Source organism: Suricata suricatta, chromosome 12, assembly GCF_006229205.1.
Source record: "Suricata suricatta isolate VVHF042 chromosome 12, meerkat_22Aug2017_6uvM2_HiC, whole genome shotgun sequence".
In the NCBI taxonomy this organism is placed as follows: domain Eukaryota; kingdom Metazoa; phylum Chordata; class Mammalia; order Carnivora; family Herpestidae; genus Suricata; species Suricata suricatta.
Genome location: NC_043711.1, coordinates 105019771 through 105036146, shown reverse-complemented (window position 1 = coordinate 105036146; position 16376 = coordinate 105019771).

Sequence of the window (16376 nt, the reverse complement as noted above, 5' to 3'; positions counted from 1 at the left end):
GTTGGGGGGGACCCCGGCCTCGGCATCTCCGCCCGGGGTGGGGGGGACCCCGGCCTCTGCTCCTCCGCCCGGGGTGGGGGGGACCCCGGCCTCTGCTCCTCCTCCCGGGTTGGGGGGGGACCCCGGCCTCTGCTCCTCCTCCCGGGTTGGGGGGGGGACCCCGGCCTCGGCATCTCTGCCCGGGGTGGGGGGGACCCCGGCCTCTGCTCCTCTTCCTGGGGTGGGGGAGACCCGGCCTTGGCTTGTCTGCCCAGGGTGGGGGGACCCCAGCGGCCACATTCATACAGACCCCACCTTTCCAGTGAGAGACACAGGGAAAGGGCTCCTGCAGGCAAGGAGAGGGTGAATCCGGGAGGGGAGAGGGGCGCTGAGAGGGTCCCCTAGTTCGGCGGGCGCCCCCTCAGCCTCCACGGCCCTGGAGGCTGCATGTGTGAAGCCCGCAGAAGGCCAGACGGACCTTCCTCCACGCTGCCAGCGCCAGCATCTCCAGAGGATCGAAGTGGGACCCGGAGTCTCGACAGCACGGCGTTCCTGTGCTCAGGATGTGAAACAGAATCGCTCAACAGAAACCAGGAAAATGGGGGCCCCGGGGGCTCAGCAGGTGGAGCGTCCGACTCCTGATTTCGGCTCAGGTCTGATCTCACGGCTCATGAGATCGAGCCCCGTGTTGGGGTCTGTGCTGACGGTACGGAGCCTGCTTGGGACTCTCTCCCCCTCTTGCTGCCCCTCCCCCCTCCTCTCTCTCAAAGTAAATAAATAAACATTAAAAAAAGAAACCAGGGAAAAGACCAATCCCCAGGAGGAGGGATGACGGATGGCCAGATGCCAGCTCTGTGCTGACAGGGGCTTACAGCTGGTGTCATGGCTGTGCCTGGAACACCTCTTCCTCCCCCTCCTCCCCTCCCCCTCCTTCTCTCTCTCTCTCCCTCCTTCTCTCTCCCTTTCTCTCTCTCTCCTTCCCTCTCTCTTTCTTTCTCCCTCCTTCTCTCTCTCTCACATACACACATACACACTATATAAGAAACAAATGATAAGAATTCTCAGCAGAGAAGTAGGAAATATAAAAAATAAACAAACGAGTGTTTTTGAATCTGAAAGCACCACGTCTGAAACCCCCTGTGGAGTGGAGAGCAGAGGCCCGTGAACTTGAAGAGGAACAGAAGAGGTCCAATCTGAAGAAGGGAGGGAGGAAGAGACAACCAGTGGAGGCTCGGGGCCCCTGGGGATGAGGTCAGAGAGTCCGGGACACATTTGGAGTTCTGGGCAGAGAGGAGCAAGGCAGGGAAGGGGTTCGAAGGAGTAACGATGGGAAACATCCCAAATTTGGGAGAGAAACAAAGTAAAACGCTTAAGAAGCTCAGGGAATCCCAAAAAGGATCAAGGTAAAGAAAACCACACCAAGAAACGTAATGATCCCTGAAAACGAAAGGAAACGGCTTGAAGGCAGCCAGAGAGGAACTGGTGACCGGGGGAGTCGAGGCGCCGCGGGGCAGAGCAGCGCTCCGGCTGAGCTCCGCCTCCGGGACGATTTCTCCCAGGAATGACGGTGAATCCAGATGATCCCTGCTGAAGGCGGACTGCAAGGCTCCCGCCCAGGCCGTCCGCCCCAGCAAGGGGGTCGGGCGCCTCCAGAACAGAAATGCCGACCCCCTGTGTAAATGCAGGGCTCTGCTCTTCCGCCCCCCCTTAAAGAGAACGGCGCGGTGAGATTCTCAGGACTTGCGGAGGGTGCACGGCCCGCCACGAAGGCCAGGGGCTGGGGGCGCACCGGAATGGGGGGCGGGGGTAACACAGGAGCTCTAGGCAGCCGTGCAGGTGCGGGTGCGGACACACAGGAGAGCCTTCCAATCCCGTACTGAGCACCGCGTTCATACAACAAACAAACCCAGAGGAGACACACAGAAAACAGACAAAAAAAGGACAGACCTGAGTCCAGCCAGATGCACAATCACATCAAATGTTAATGGTGTAAACATCTTCGCTGAGAGGCAGAGGTCGGGCGCCCGGGGCTCAGCCGGCTGAGCGTCCCACTCCGGATCTCCTGCTCTGCGCCCACCACGCGGAGCCCGCTTGGGGGCCTCTCTCCCCCTCTCTGTCTGCCCCTCCCCATCTCGCACTTTCTCTCTCAAAATAAATAAAAGAAACTTAAAAAAAAAAAAAAGAAATGAAACCGGCCCATTACCTGAAATCCTCTTGAACTGACTTACAGTTAGCCCCCACGCTCCCCGGCCCCGGGCACGCCTTCATCGCCCGGCCAACCAGGGGCGGGGCTGTTGCGGGCGGTGCGGCAAGTCGGGGCGCGACCCGGCAAAAGCTGCGCTGTTCCCCAAAGTGGCGGCGCAGTTCTGCGCCCCCACGGGGACGCCTGGCGCTCAGCGTGGCCGGGGCTCCCACCGAGCCTGCCTGGGATGCTCTCTCTCTCTCTCACTCGCTGCCCCTCCCGCACATTCTCTCTCTCTCTCTCTCTCTCTCTCTCTCTCTCTCTCTCTCTCTCTCAAAATAAATAAGTACACTTAAAAAAAACTAAAAAATTAAATAAAATGAAAACGACTTTAGCCTTTCCACGTGGGCTGGCGTCCCGCTGCGGCGTTGACATGCATTTGTCTGACTACTAAGGATCCTGAACATCTTTCACGTGCTCGTTTGCCGTCCATGCACCTTCTTGGATGAAGTGTCTGCTCAAATCTTCTGCTCATTTTAAAAGCTGGGCTGTTTATTCCCGAGTTTTGAGGCCCCTTTACACACTCCATCAGGCGGCGGGTGTGCGCGTGGGTCCTGCCAGCCCTTCCTCCTCTGCTCACTGTCCTGGCGCCGCAGAGAAAGCTGAAGTTCTTGATTTTTATTAAGTTCAATTTATAAATTTGCTTTTTTATGGATCACTGCTTTTAAGTGTCATAGCTAAAATCTTTGCCTAACCCCAAGGTCACAAGAATTTCCTTTTCTATCTTCTAGAAGTTTTGTGGTTGCAGATTTTCTGTTTAGGTCAATGAACCATTTTGAATTAATTTTTGTATTCACTGCAATGCGTGGATCAAGATGATTTTGAGGCTGTGCGAATATCTAATCATTCCAGCCCCGTTTGTTAAAGGGACTATCTTTTCTCCACTGTTGTCTTTGACTCTTCACTGAACTCAACCGACTGTATGTCTGCAGATCCGTGTGTCTGTTGTATCATAAAGGCACATGTTCTGAATCACTGTCGCTTTGTAGTAGGACTTGAAATCAGGTCAGAATCTGCCAGCTTTGTTCTTGCTCTTCAAATCCTTCTTTTGGGGATTCTAGCTCCTTTCTCTTTCCCTGTAAGTTTTAAAATAGGAATTCCAACTTCCACAAAAAAATTTTCTGTGTTTTTGCTTTTTTTATTTTTTGGCCTTGCATTGGATCTGTGGACCAGTTTGGGGGAAACAAGCATGTAACAATCCATGAACATGGTACATCTCTCCACTTATGTGCATTTTAGCTGACCTCTATACTCGGTGCTTGTGTTCCTCAACTTACAAACTCATTTCATTAGACTGATGACATCTAAGTACCTCATGTGTTTGGTGCCATTTTAAATGGTACTGTTTTTATTAAAAATTTTTTCATGTTTATTTATTTATTTAAAAATTTTTTTACATTTATTTATTTTTGAGGCAGAGTGTGAGTGGGGGAGGTTCAGAGAGAGAGGGAGACACAGAATCGGAAGCAGGCTCCAGGCTCTGAGCTGTCAGCACAGAGCCCGACATGGGGCTTGAACTCACAAACCATGAGATCATGACCTGAGCCGAAGCTGGAGGCTTAACCGACTGACCCACTCAGGTGCCCCTATTTTTAAATTTCAGTTTGTACTTGCTCGTTGCTGGTGTAAAGACATAGGACTGGTTTTTGTATAGAGATTTCATGTCTCAGGACCTTGCAAAACTCACTTACTAGTTCTTGTAGCTCTTTGTCAGTTCTTGGGGACTTTCCGCACAGGCTCCCGGGGCCTGCGGAAGGGGTCCGGGTCTTCTCTTCAGTCGGTGTGTGTGTCTCAGCCTGGCCCCTCTCATCACACCGTCTCGGCCTCCACCGCTTCCACCATTAGAACTAACGTCAGCTACAGGGGTGCCCGGGGGGCTCAGCCGGTTAAATCCTGACTCCTGATTTCAGCTCAGGTCATGATCTCACGGTTCATGGGACCGAACCCTGCATTGGGCTTCATGCTGACAGCCCAGAGCCTGCTTGGGATCCTCTCTCTCTCTCTCTCTCTCAAAATAAACAAACATTTGAAAAATGACATTAGCTACAGGTTTCTTGTCTATTATTCCTCATTTCTGTAGATGACTTTGATCAGGCTGGGGGCTTCCTTCGCTTCCGAGTGTGCTGAGTGTTGTCATGGCGAAGAGAAGTCACATGTTCCTACAGCGTCTTCTCTGTGGAGATGTTCTCGCGGGGTTCTCCTCTGGTCCGTTGAGAGGATGACCTCAGCATCGAGTGCGGAGCCAGCCACGGGTCACAGGGGCGACTCCACTTGGCTGCGACATATTTATTTTTGCTGGGTTCAATGTCCTAGTCTTTGTGGAGGATTTTTGTGTCTGTTATCTCCCCTGCTCCGGCCAAGTTCCCTCAACATTCATATGTTGAAACCCTAACTCCAGGACGATGGTATTTGCAGGCGGGGCTTCAGGAGGTGATTGGGGTAGCGGAGGTGGTGAGGACCCGCCCTCCTGGTGGAACTCCTGCCCTGGAGGACGGGTCACCAAGGAGGGGCCACCTAAGGACACAGGGAGCGGAGCACAGTCTCAAGCCAGGAGGAGGCTGTCACCGAGAATCAGGCGGCACGGGCACCGCGGTCTCAGACTTCCAGCCTCTGCAGTTGTGAGGAGTGGGGTTTCTGCTGCTGAAGCGGCCAGTCCATGGTTGTTACGGCGCCTGGGCTGGCCGGGGGAGCCCTCGGGTGCATGTGGCCTGGCCTTCCCCGCCCCCCGCCAGGGACCCCCGGCGCACCACAGCTGCCCACAACTCCCGGGGCCCACGGGGGCCCACGCGCGGCCAGAGCAAGAACGTGGGGGGCGGGGACACGTGTTCCCCCAGGTGGCCGCCAGCCCCGTCTTCCCTCCTGGCTGTCAGGGTCACTGTCACGGCTCAGCCCAGATCCGAGTGCCGGGGGTGGCCCGGGGCAGGGCTCCGGTCCTAAGGTGCGGTGGACCGGGGGGGACAGTGGGAGAGACCTTACACTTCGGGTCCTTGCCTCCACCTGGCTGGGGCCGTCCGGCCTGCGGGAGCACCTGTCCCCTCACTGGAAGGACGGGCCTACCCTGTGGTCCCGGTGAGGGCGGCACAGGGCAGGCGCCCACGGGAGGCCCTCTCCTGCCCCACTGCCAGCATTGGCAGGGACCTGGCACACACCAGCCCTGGGGAACCTCTCCAGGGGTGATCTGGTGGCCATGGGCAGGTGAGGGCAGGGCCCAAGGGGCCTGGTGCACCCGGGGTTCTTATCTCTCTGCAGCCCACTGGCTGCCCACTTCTGCCGTCTGTCTCGGGGCTTCCCTGGGGTGAGGGTGAGAGGTGGAGGCCCCACGAATGCCCGCCTAGCCCCACCCTGCAGGGGCCCCCTTGAGGCCAGCCTGGCTCTGGGCACCGCTGAGAGCTGGCACAGGAGAGGCCTGTTCAGGGCAAGGGCATGTTGTGCCTGTCACCCGGGTTCTGGCCGTTTGCCAAGCTGCTGCCTTGCTTGGCACCAATGGGCACTTTTGTGTCCAAGGCCCAGGGAGCTGGCGGCTTGCGAGCACTCGTTGTCCATGGCATGTCAGGGTGATGGACGGGCTGGATCCCGGTTCCGGCACCAGCAGGGCCTGAAGGGGCTGCTGGGCGCTTTGACTCAGGACCTGCGCCTCCTGCCCACGGAGGCCCCAGGAGCTGCCCAGCCTCTTCCCATGCTGGGTTTTAATTGATCATTGCCATCAGGGCCGGGGGCGGGGGCACGTCACCCCAGCACAGGCAATGCTGTCTTTAGAGGATTTAACAAACGTTAGTAAACCCAATGAAAGCCAGAGAGGGGATTCTAAGGAAAGGGGTGCGGGATCACCCCCGCCCTGCCCAGTGGTGCCCCTGCCTGCGGCGCGCTGCCAATCACAGGCCGGAAGAACGCCTCTCCTGGCCCAGCGGCCTCCCCGAGCCTCCTCACCTGTGCACAGGTAGCTGGGTGGGTCTTGAGACAGCAGCGTGTGGGAGGTGTTTCTGTGTGCGCACATGTGTGACTGCGTGTGTGCTTGTGTGTGCACGTGCGCGTGAGCACGTTCGAGTGTGTACTTGTGTGCGCATACACGTGTGTGAGTGCATGAGCGCCTGTGTGTGTGCACACGCGTGTGGGCATGAGCGCTTGTGCCCGTGTGTGCACGTGTGACGCTGTCAGGCTAAGGCACCGCACGGCCACCCATGTTTCTCACCACGTCTCTCTTCATCCCACAGGCCCCCGAAGTCCACAGCGGCCCCCCACGCTCCGCGGGGGGGCTCCGGGCAGCAGGCCTGGGCACCGTCCTCACCCTCTGCCGGGCCCGCCCGGCTCAGGGAGCACTGCCCAGCCCCTCCCCCCACGCTGGGCTCATGGGGCGTTCAGACTCCCCACTGCCCGCCACCCCCGCTCTCCTCCTCGCCCCAAACTCTGACACTGCGGGTCTGAGGTGGGGCCAGGCTATGTTTTTAAAGCTCAGTCGGTGGTTTACTAGCAGGCAGGTAGGAGCCGCCACGTCAGGGGCCCTCAGAGCGGGGCCCCAGACCAGCAGCGTCGGGAAAATGCACACTCTCAATGCCCCAGACCTGCTGAGCTCAGTCCTCCAGATGCACCTCAGGAGAGACAGTTTGAGAACCGCTGCCCCCAGCGAAGCCTCCCCTCTCCAGGGCAGTGAGGCCGCCAAGCCCAGCCAGCCCTCCACAGGCCCGGGGTCCCTTCTGTCCCTGGCCACCAGTCCCAGCATCTGCTCTGGTGGGAAGCATCCTGCGGGCAGGAGGGCATCCTGTGGTCCCGCTTCCCTTATTCACCCGAACCCACGGGGGCCCTTGTGGGGCTGAAGGCGCCGCCCCAGGAGACAGAGGTGCTGAGCAGAGAGGTGGGGCAGGCGGGATGCGGGGGGCGGGGCTTCGGCGTCCCTCGGGTAGACTGACAGGCGTTTCCCACCTTCTCATCACCAAGAGCCTCTGCGCGCTGTGCTAAGCTCACTGTGGTTCCCCTCGTGGTGGGCGGAGTTTGGAAATCTCTGCTCATCTGTGGAGGAGGAGCTGAGACTCCGGACGCCCCCTCCCCATCGGGCTCACAAGCCGGGTCACCCCCTCCCAAGGCCTCACAGGGAGAGAACACCGGAGGTGAGCAGAGCTCTGCCTGGGCGCTGGCTCAGCCTGTAAAGTCCCACAGGTGCTTAAGCTCCCACCGCCTCGGCGCCCCTTTGCAGACGATGGCACATGCCAGGGAGGCGGCGTGGGAATCACAGGGTCTCCACGGTGACCCCAGGTCAAGCTCACTACCGATCTGGGCAGAGGCAGGTCAGAACCATCGCCTCCTGACCAGCGGCCTTTGAGCCGAGTGGTGACATGTCACTGACATCACGTTCACCTCCTTCTCTGCCCCCTCCCCCCTCGGGTCACAGGTGACGGAAGCCACAGGGCGCAACCTCTTCCCCCCGGTGACCTCAGGCCTCCTTGATGCTCAGACATCACCAGTGCACTATGACCCCGATTCACACCCATGTTCCGGACCTTTCCCCGGAGCTCGTCGGAGTCCTGGGTCACCGGCTCACTCACGTGAAGGCCCAGCAGGTGGCCCAAGTTGGGCGAGGCCAGGCGGCACTGTCCACCGGTCCCCCAGGCCCAGACTGCCCCAAACTCCGCCATCAATGCCGAGGTGTCCTCCCACTCGGCTCCTCACCTCACGCCCATCGGTCTGCAGCTCGTGGCTTCCCCCCCAAGACAGACCAGAAATCCCCCTTCTGGTCCCACCTCGTCTCCTGGGAGACCATCTTGCAGCCTGGCTGCCTCTCTGCCCTGCGGCTCCGCACGTCCACTGCCCTCCCCACAGCAGCCAGAGGGTCTTATGAGCACGGGGACCAGGCCCTGCTCCCTGCGCTGCCCACTGCCCTCAGAGGACCCAGCTCCACACGGGGACCCCCCGAGGCCCCAGAGACCTGTCACCGGCCGTGAGGGCCTCCTTCCTGGGCCAGGACCACAGTCCCATCCCACCCACCCCAGGGCCTTTGCACCTGCTGCTCCTGCCTCTGCAGTGCCCTCCCCCCATGAGGCTGTGTGGCTGCTCCTTCCCACCAGTGCTCAGGCAGCATTTCAGACACTTCTTCCCTGGGGGGGGTCTTCCTCCACCTGCCCCTCGGTCCCCTCTGACATTATCTCAGCGACCTGAGCTTCCCTCTGGCCCCTCCAGCAAGGATGTGAACCCTGGGGGCAGTGACCTCCTCGGTGACTCTTATTCACTGAGTCCTGCTGCCCCTTGTGCTGAGGAAGAAACTGAGGCACCAGGAGGAGGGGGAGCGCGCCGGGCTCGCAGCCGTGGGGCATGAAGCACGATCTGCTTCATGGGAGGCCGTGGCCCCATCCTGTCCGGGCAAGAGGGGGGCTGTGCCCGTGGCTGCCTGAGGATGAGCTCCTGCGGCATCGACAACAGCCGGTAGAGAGGTGCCGGCAGAGGAGGCTGCTGCCCTGCCGAGGAGCAACCAGGCGGTCGCGGGGTCTCACGAGGCTCCTACTGGGCCTGGCGGTCTCGCGGTGTCCCGGGCGCGGGGAGGGGGGAGGGTTTGGAGCGGGGCTGAGCGGCGGCCCAGATGCACCCAAGCGCCGCCCCGGCCCCGCCCATTCTGAGCAGGGGGCGGAGCCGCTGGCCAGGTGACCCAGGTGGCTGGGGGTGTGGCGGATCCCGGATCCCGGAGGGGATGGGTGGCGGAGAGGGACTAAGGGACGTCTGTACAGAAACGAGAGCTCCGACTTCGACTCAGGTCAGATCCCACGTTCGTGGGTTCGAGCCCCGCCTCAGGCTCTGTGCTGACAGCTCAGAGCCGGGAGCCTGCTTCCGGTTCTGTATCTCCTTCTCTCTGCCCCTCCCCCTCTCATGCTCTGTCTCTCTCTGTATCAAAAATAAATAAAACATTCAAAAAAAAAAGAAACGGGAGAGCTCAGTTTAACGACCCCCACGGTGTCCTGGGCGCGGCTCCGCTGTCGCCCCCGGGAGGTGCCTTCCGGACCCCGGACCCCGGGCCGCAGCTCCCGGGCGCATCCGCGCGGGCACAGCCCAGGAGCTTGGCAGGGGCCCTCTGGTCCTCAGTTTCCCCTGCTCTAAAACTGTCGCTGAGCCCACGGGGCGGGCGCGCCCCTCCCACCCGCGTCCTGCCTGCCCTTCGCCTGCAGCCCGGAGCCCGCCCGCCGGCTTCCTGTCTGGGTCAGCCTGCTGAATAATTCACGCGGCCGGGCGGGGCTGGGGGCGTCCTCCGGGGCCGTGCCGCCCCTCCAGTGCGGGCTGACTCATCTCTGGCTCCTGCTCCGAGCTTGTCCTGTTAATGGAACCACAGCCGCTGGGTGCTGTCGCGGCTGGCCGGCCCCTCCTCCCCAGCTGGCTGGCTCTGGGGCCGGGACCTCGGTCACGTCCTCACCTCCCGAGCGTTTGCGAACACAGGCTCCAACCAGTCGCTGCGCCTCCCCCACACTGCACCGTCCACCGGGCAGGGACTCAGGCCAGAAACGGGCGCCAGGACCCCGGGGCTGCTGCTGGCCTTGCCTTGTTTTCTCAGAAACTTTCTCCCAGGAGCGTGGAAAGAGCGACTGTGGGTTTGCTTGGAGGAGTGTGCGTGTGTGCGTCCACGCGCAGCTGCCCCTAACACAGCTCCCATCGCCTCTGCCTCCCCTGCGGGCGCACCGGTGTGCACGTGCACACACGCACGCACGCACGCACACGCGCGCGTGCGCGAGGGTCCGGACCCCGCCTGTCCAGTGTGTTGCAGCCTGCTCCGCCCGGTGCTTGGCCTCACCTGCGCTTCCAGCGGGCTTATGCCGGACCCCCATTGCCACCAAATCCCTGTCCCTGTAAACCTGTGGCACCAGATCTGCTGAGAGCAGGGCCCCCAGGCATTTCCAGGCCCAGCCCTGTCCTTCAGCAAGGTTTGTCTGCCGAGGCCTCTGGGGAGAGCTGGCCCCCCAGCCGGGCCGGCAGCCTTCCTGGGGGTGCTGGGAAGGACAGCCTCTCCCAGGTGCACCTCAGGCTGCCAGGAGCCCAGGGGAGGGGAGCCTGGACGGGACAGCCGTGTAAAGCCCTTGAAGGCCCAGTCCACAGGGTTGGAGCCACCACGCCCCCGGAGGGAGCGTCCAGCTTCTGGGTCAGTGGCCCTGGGCCCTCCTCGCCCCCAGCCAAGGGCTGTCTCCACCTGGGGAGCCCGCACAGCTCAGCCTGAAATCCTGACCGCTGGTGTGGGTGCCCTCAGGGAAATCTCCCACCTGGCCTGCCGTTAGAGCCCCTTTAACACAGTGGCTAAGAGAGGGACACACTTCAGGAGGAGATGCTGCCGGCCTCCGGCGTCTGGGGCTGCTGTGTGCGTCTCTCAAAGCAAAGCAGGAGGCACAGTAGGAGGGTCCTGGATGGGGCCCTGTGGGGTCTTGATGGGGTCCCGGGTGGGGTCATGATGGGGTCCTGAGTGGGGTCCCAGGTGGGTCCTGATGGGATCCCGAGTGGAGTCCAGAACCCCCAGGCTCTTGTATGGGTGAGGGTGGGTGCCACCGCAGGGTCCGAGTTCTGGCCGTGTCCACGCCCCAGCAGCCACTGCAGGCACTGCGTTGTGTGGCAAAGGCCCCCTCAGAGGCCACTGGCCGTTTTATCCCTGGCTGGGTCCCCCAGCTCTGATCCCAGTGGTCTGAGGCATCCAGCCGTCTGCACCGCGGCCCCCTCTCCCAGTGCGGACGGGAGACGCTGGCCATAAAACCCAGACTGTCACCCACGCGGCTGGCTGCCCGCGAGCAAGGAGCTCCGGGTGCTGGTGGAGGTGGCTCACTTGAGCACACAAATCGCGTCCCTTTGCGCGCCATGTGACCCTGCCTGGGGCACTTCCCCTTCCTCTGTCTCTCTCCTCATCTGTGAGAGGCGATGGCAGGGGGCCTGTCCCTGCATGTGCTGGGCTAGTGTGAGGGGCATGGGGAGCTGAGAACAGGGCCCGGCAGTGCCCAGCCAACACCTCTGCCAGAAGCACGCTACCCTTGGCCCCCGAAGCCCCCGGATGCTTTCGCCAAGCTCAGGCCCAGGGTCCCTGCCTGGGCTCCTGATATCACAAACCCCAGTTCAATCCTAGCCCTGCCTCCCGGGTGCTGTGTGGCCTTGGGAAGCTGCCTGATCTCTCTGAGGCTTCAGATCCGTCTGTGGTTTGGAGAGGCCAACCCCACACAGTTGGAGCCACAGCGAGGGCAAAGTGGGGTGACCAGTGGCACCTGCTAGGCTTGGAATCCCCTCTCCAGCAGCAGAGCCAGAGTCCCCAGCCCCCGAGGTCCAGGCTGAGCTGCCTGCCAAACTAACAGCATAAAGAAAGGGCTTTTGGAGACCACGGGCTGCCATTCAGCACGGAGGGCTTCATGGAGAAGGTGACCTTGAGCTTGACCTTGAGAAAGAAGTCAGTGCTTATGTTGGGGGCAGGAAGGGCATTGCAGGAGGTGGGGGAACACCTAACAGCAGCACATGCCTTGGTCCTGCACCCCCAGTCCCCAGAGCACAGGTGCCGGGCGGAGCCCAAGCCCCCACCGCCTTAATGGCAGGAGCCACCCTCTGCCCCAGACCTGCCACCACCCACAGCACGGTGACCTCCAAGGACTCATTTCCCCGTTTGTGGTGACAGGGGCTCGGGCCCGCTGGGACACGGAGACATGTCAGGGAGGGCGTGTTTGAGCTGCCTGGGCGGGGCCTGGGGGCAGGCTGGTGGCCGCACAGTGGCTCCTGGCTGTGGGAGCCCCGTCCCGTGGCAGCCTCCTCCCCCAGCTCCAGGGCTCACCTGCTGTCTACAACCCTGCATTGCTGCCGGGAGCTGAGCCTCCCCCCTTAAAGGCCTCAGAAGATCGATTTGATTTGGTCGTTCTTACTGGGAACTCCAGCGCCAAAGCCCCAGCAGATTTGGAGGGAATTGGTTATTCGTGCCCAAAACGAGAGAGTAAATCCTGGCCGCACATGAGTCATCGCCCAGGAAGCCGCTGCCCTCAGTGGCTGCAGCGTTTCTGCCTGGCCAGCCTGGCCAGCCAGCGCATGGAGCTCCGTCTCCGAAGTGATTCACACACCAGAGACGCGCCAGCCCGCTGCCCGCCTGGGTGCGGGGCTTCGGGGGCGAGCGCGGACCGCAGCGGGCGCGGCGCTCGGGCTCCCCCAGGTGCAGGACGCAGGCAGGGCCACAGGGCATCTGCACCGCCCACCCCGGAGCCGCCTCAGCCCCCAAACCTCCGGCCGGAGCATCTGGGGCTGAGAGCGGACGGCGGGGGAGGCAGGCTGAGGCTGGCGATCCGCGCCTGCAGACCCCCACCGAGACGGCCGGGAGCTGCGGACAAATGTCCAGCGTCCCCCTGGGGGCCAGCCCCCAGTGTGCTCACCAGGGTGCCCGAGGGGCCTCAGCAGAACCTCTTGTGAACACGCCTCCCTCGGCTCTCCTCCCCCCCCCCCGGCCCTCCCCCCACCATTGCTGACATCACTTCCTGACAAAATACAGCCCAAACCTCTGACCTCTGACCCAGGCTCTGCTCCAGGGACTCCAGACGGGGACGCCAGTGCTCCCACGTAGGCACCCTGCTGTCAGGCCGGGGCCGGCTTTGGGTCATGTGGCTTTGAGTCATACAGAGTTTCTCTGGAGGGAGACCCCTTCCTCTGCCCTCTGGCTTCACAGGCCCCGGCCGGAGGGACCCAGCTCTGGGGTGAAGGCGGGTGGAACCAGCTCTTTCTGGACCGTGTTCCCAGGACACTCAGGCCCACCGAGCACCCCAGGGACGATGTGGTCAGAGCCTCAGCATGCGCTTCCCGGAGATGCTGAGTGCCCCAGCTGGCCGCCGTGCAGGGCACACGTGTGACCGCAGTGCGGGCTCTCCAGACGAGGTCCCCAGGAAGCCTTGACATCCACTCCCCACCAGCCTGTCCCTGCCTGCATTTCTTAGTAGCTTAGCTCCCCGAGCCACTGATCAGACCTGCTCCCAAGCGTGGAGCCCTTAGTGCATGGAGGCAGCGTGAAGTCACCACCTTGGATTTCCACACTCAGCCTCAGGCGCACGTGGTGCACGTGGCTGTGAGACCCTGGGGGCGGCAGGCAGGCATCGTCCTTGTCTGTGAGTCCAGAGCCCCCAGCCGAGTGCTGGCCGTGAGAGGGTGACTGTGTGTCGTCAGGTCCCACCGAGCTCACCAGGCGTGGGGGGGGGGGGCAGGGCGCGTGGCGCCACCAACCCACCCCCCCACCGCCGGCCATCGGTCACCCCAGGTCTGTGGCCACAGAGCTCACAGCTGTCGAGCAATGGTTCTCTGTCACCCCTATTTTACAGACAGGTAAACTGAGGCCCAGAGAGAGGTAGCAACTTGTCTGGGTCACATAGTACGAGCAGTGTCTGCGTCCCGCCCCTTCAGCCCCAGGCTGCCCTCCTGTTCTGCCGCAGCGTCTGGCTGAGCTGCCCTGGGGCATGCGGCCCCTGGGAGACAGCCCTGCGCAGGGGCCAGGGACACTCCGGGCGCCTGCAGGCCTGGCTGCGTCTGTGCTGTCCCAGACCCGCCCGCGGCCAGTTCTGACCGCACAGCCAGACACCCTGCGGGCGTGGCTGACCCGCCCTCACCTCCGGCGGGCGCGCGTGAGCGGTCCTCGTGAGGCGTGTGCTTGTGGTCACCTGTGTGTTGGTGGTGCCGTGTCAGACAACAGTGTGTGTGGCGTGTGTGGCGTGTGGGGTCTCCTCAGTCCTAATTCCCACAGATGCGCCAGCCCCCGGGGTCTGCTCCGGCGGGCTCCGCACGTTCCAGGGCCAGCGGGGCACCTGATGGTTGGTTTCACATCAATGGGTTGAGCCGAGATGCCCAGCTGTTAGGTCACCAAGCGCCAGGCTAGAGGCGGCGGTGAAGGTGTTTTCAGATGTGATTCACACTGAAGCCGCCCACTCTGAGCGACGTGGCCGGACCCCCTGCAAGCCGCTGAGGCCATAGGACCAAAGACTGAGGTTTCTGGAAGGACTTCTGGGCCCAGAGACGCTGCCTGAGTGTCCAGGCCGCAAGGCTGCCCTGAAGTCACGTGAGCCGATTCCTTAAAACAACCCCCCCATTCCAGATGGGCACACAGCGAGGCGGCAGGGCGGGCAGGGGATGGCTGGGCACACAGACTGGTCCGGATATGGGTGCCAACACCCCGTCTCTCCGTGTGAGACGCTTGACTGACACCGGGAGACGCCAGCTTTCCCAGCCTGCCCCACCCTGACCTTGGAGATAGGGGCCCAAAGTCCAAGGACACCGTCTTGTTCAAGGTCGGAGCAGCTTAGAGAACAGTTCCCCAAATTCACGCTTCCCCTTTGCTCCGGTCCCCGGAGCCCCCACTGTGCTCTCCCAGCCCGGGTCCCGTCTCTGTCCCGGGACAGCTGCCCTCCCAGCCCGGCAAGGGTCCAGGCACGAACAGGGAGGGCAGGGGAGTGTGGGGGTGCGGCGACCACGACGTCCTCTGTGCGTTCGCCCACGCGCCTGGGCTCCTGGCTCCTGGACAAATATTTTACAGGCAGCCCGGGTCTGTGGGTGTGAACCACAGGACACTCCTATGTCGCACCTACACTGCCCCGCGAGGTCTGGGCCAAGTACTGAATGCTTTCTTTTTAACCAGCCCGAAGAGCGATCAAAGGAAAGTCAAGCGAGCAGTCTGTGGTGTCCTTGTGAAGTCGTCCCCAGGGAGGGGCCGCTGGCAGCGCAGACGCCAGCTGGGGCTCCTGCCCCCTCCCCCGGGAGGCCTGGGGGGCGATGGGGGTGGCGCTCAAAGCCTGATTTCCAGTGACCTGGGACCTGTGCCACCATCCGCCCCCGAGTTTTACTTTTTAAATAAAAGCAGCCCTGGCTGCCGGTTAACACTGAGACTTGGGAAGGGTACCAGTCACCCCCACGCCAGCCGTGCCCTCCGCCGACCGTCTCAGCCCCAGGTTTCTCCAAAGCCTGTGGTGCAGCCGGTGTTCAAACCCTGTGCAAGTGCAGACGTGTTGAAGCAAATGACTGCAATGCAGCGGTGGTGCGCACCCTCTGTGACCACACAGGCCCCCCACGCACTTCTGTCTCCAAGCACAAAAACCCACCACAACGCGTGGCCACTGTGCTGGGATGCGTTCACCAGTCCTGCGGCCCTCACTCGTGCCCCTGGGGCCCCAGGAGCTCCCCCTCTGAGCCGATGGCAGGTGGGCAGGCTCCAGGCGCCACTGCAGGGCCGGGCTTCTCGCCACCGGCGCAGTGAGCTCTCCGGCCTCTTGGCAACCCCCCCTCCCCCAACCGCCAGGTCCGGGGCAGGCCCCGGTGGAAGACCAGGACGCTGACGTTTGGGTCGCACTGTCACTTGCTCAAGGCAGTCACAGGCTCAGGGCCAGGCTGCACTCAGCCCTCTCACAGGCCTCCTGTCCCCCAGCCCCCCTCCTGGGCCATTCAGAGCCCCACGTGGCTCCCCACCTCCATCCCCCAGCAAACCCCGCCAGCTTACGTGCCCCCCCCCCGCCGTCCTCCAGGGGCTGCCCTACCTGTCCTGTGGCCCCCAGGTGCCCACTGCCCAGGGCACAGCCGGAAGGAAGGTCCTTCCTGGGGGCGGGGGGCAGCTGTGGGCTCCTCAGCTCAAGCCCCTGCCCGATTCTTGGCTGAGATAGGAGCCAGCCTCCAGGGACAAGTCATTCTTCTCCAAACGAGCCCAAGCTCCACATCATCCTGCCCAGGGGACCCTTGGCTCAGAGGTGAGCGGCCAGTTCCCGGATAAGTTGACAAAAGGGAATAAAAGCAAGTTGCGTGACTTCTGCGGTGGTGCCGAGCTCTGGCCCGAGTCCCGCTGCTCCCAAGGAGCCAGACCCTGAAGGTCGAAGACACAAGCCCACGTGGACGGGTGCAGGGCAGGGGCCACGGCACCTCTGTGGGTGCTGGGGGTGCAGCCTGCAGGGCGCCAGCCAGAGACCCTTCCAGCAGCCCTCCCGGACCCCGCCAGTTCACAGTGAAGAGGCAGAGACAGGGAGGGGGAGAGACAGGGAAGGGGAGAGACAGGGAGGGAAGGAGGGAGAGACAGGGAGGGGGAGAGACAGGGCAGGGGAGAGACAGGGAGGGGGAGAGACAGGGTGGGGGAGAGACAGGGCAGGGGAGAGACGGGGAGGGGGAGAGACAGGGCAGGGGAGAGACAGGGAGGGGGAGAGACAGGGCAGGGGAGAGACAGGGA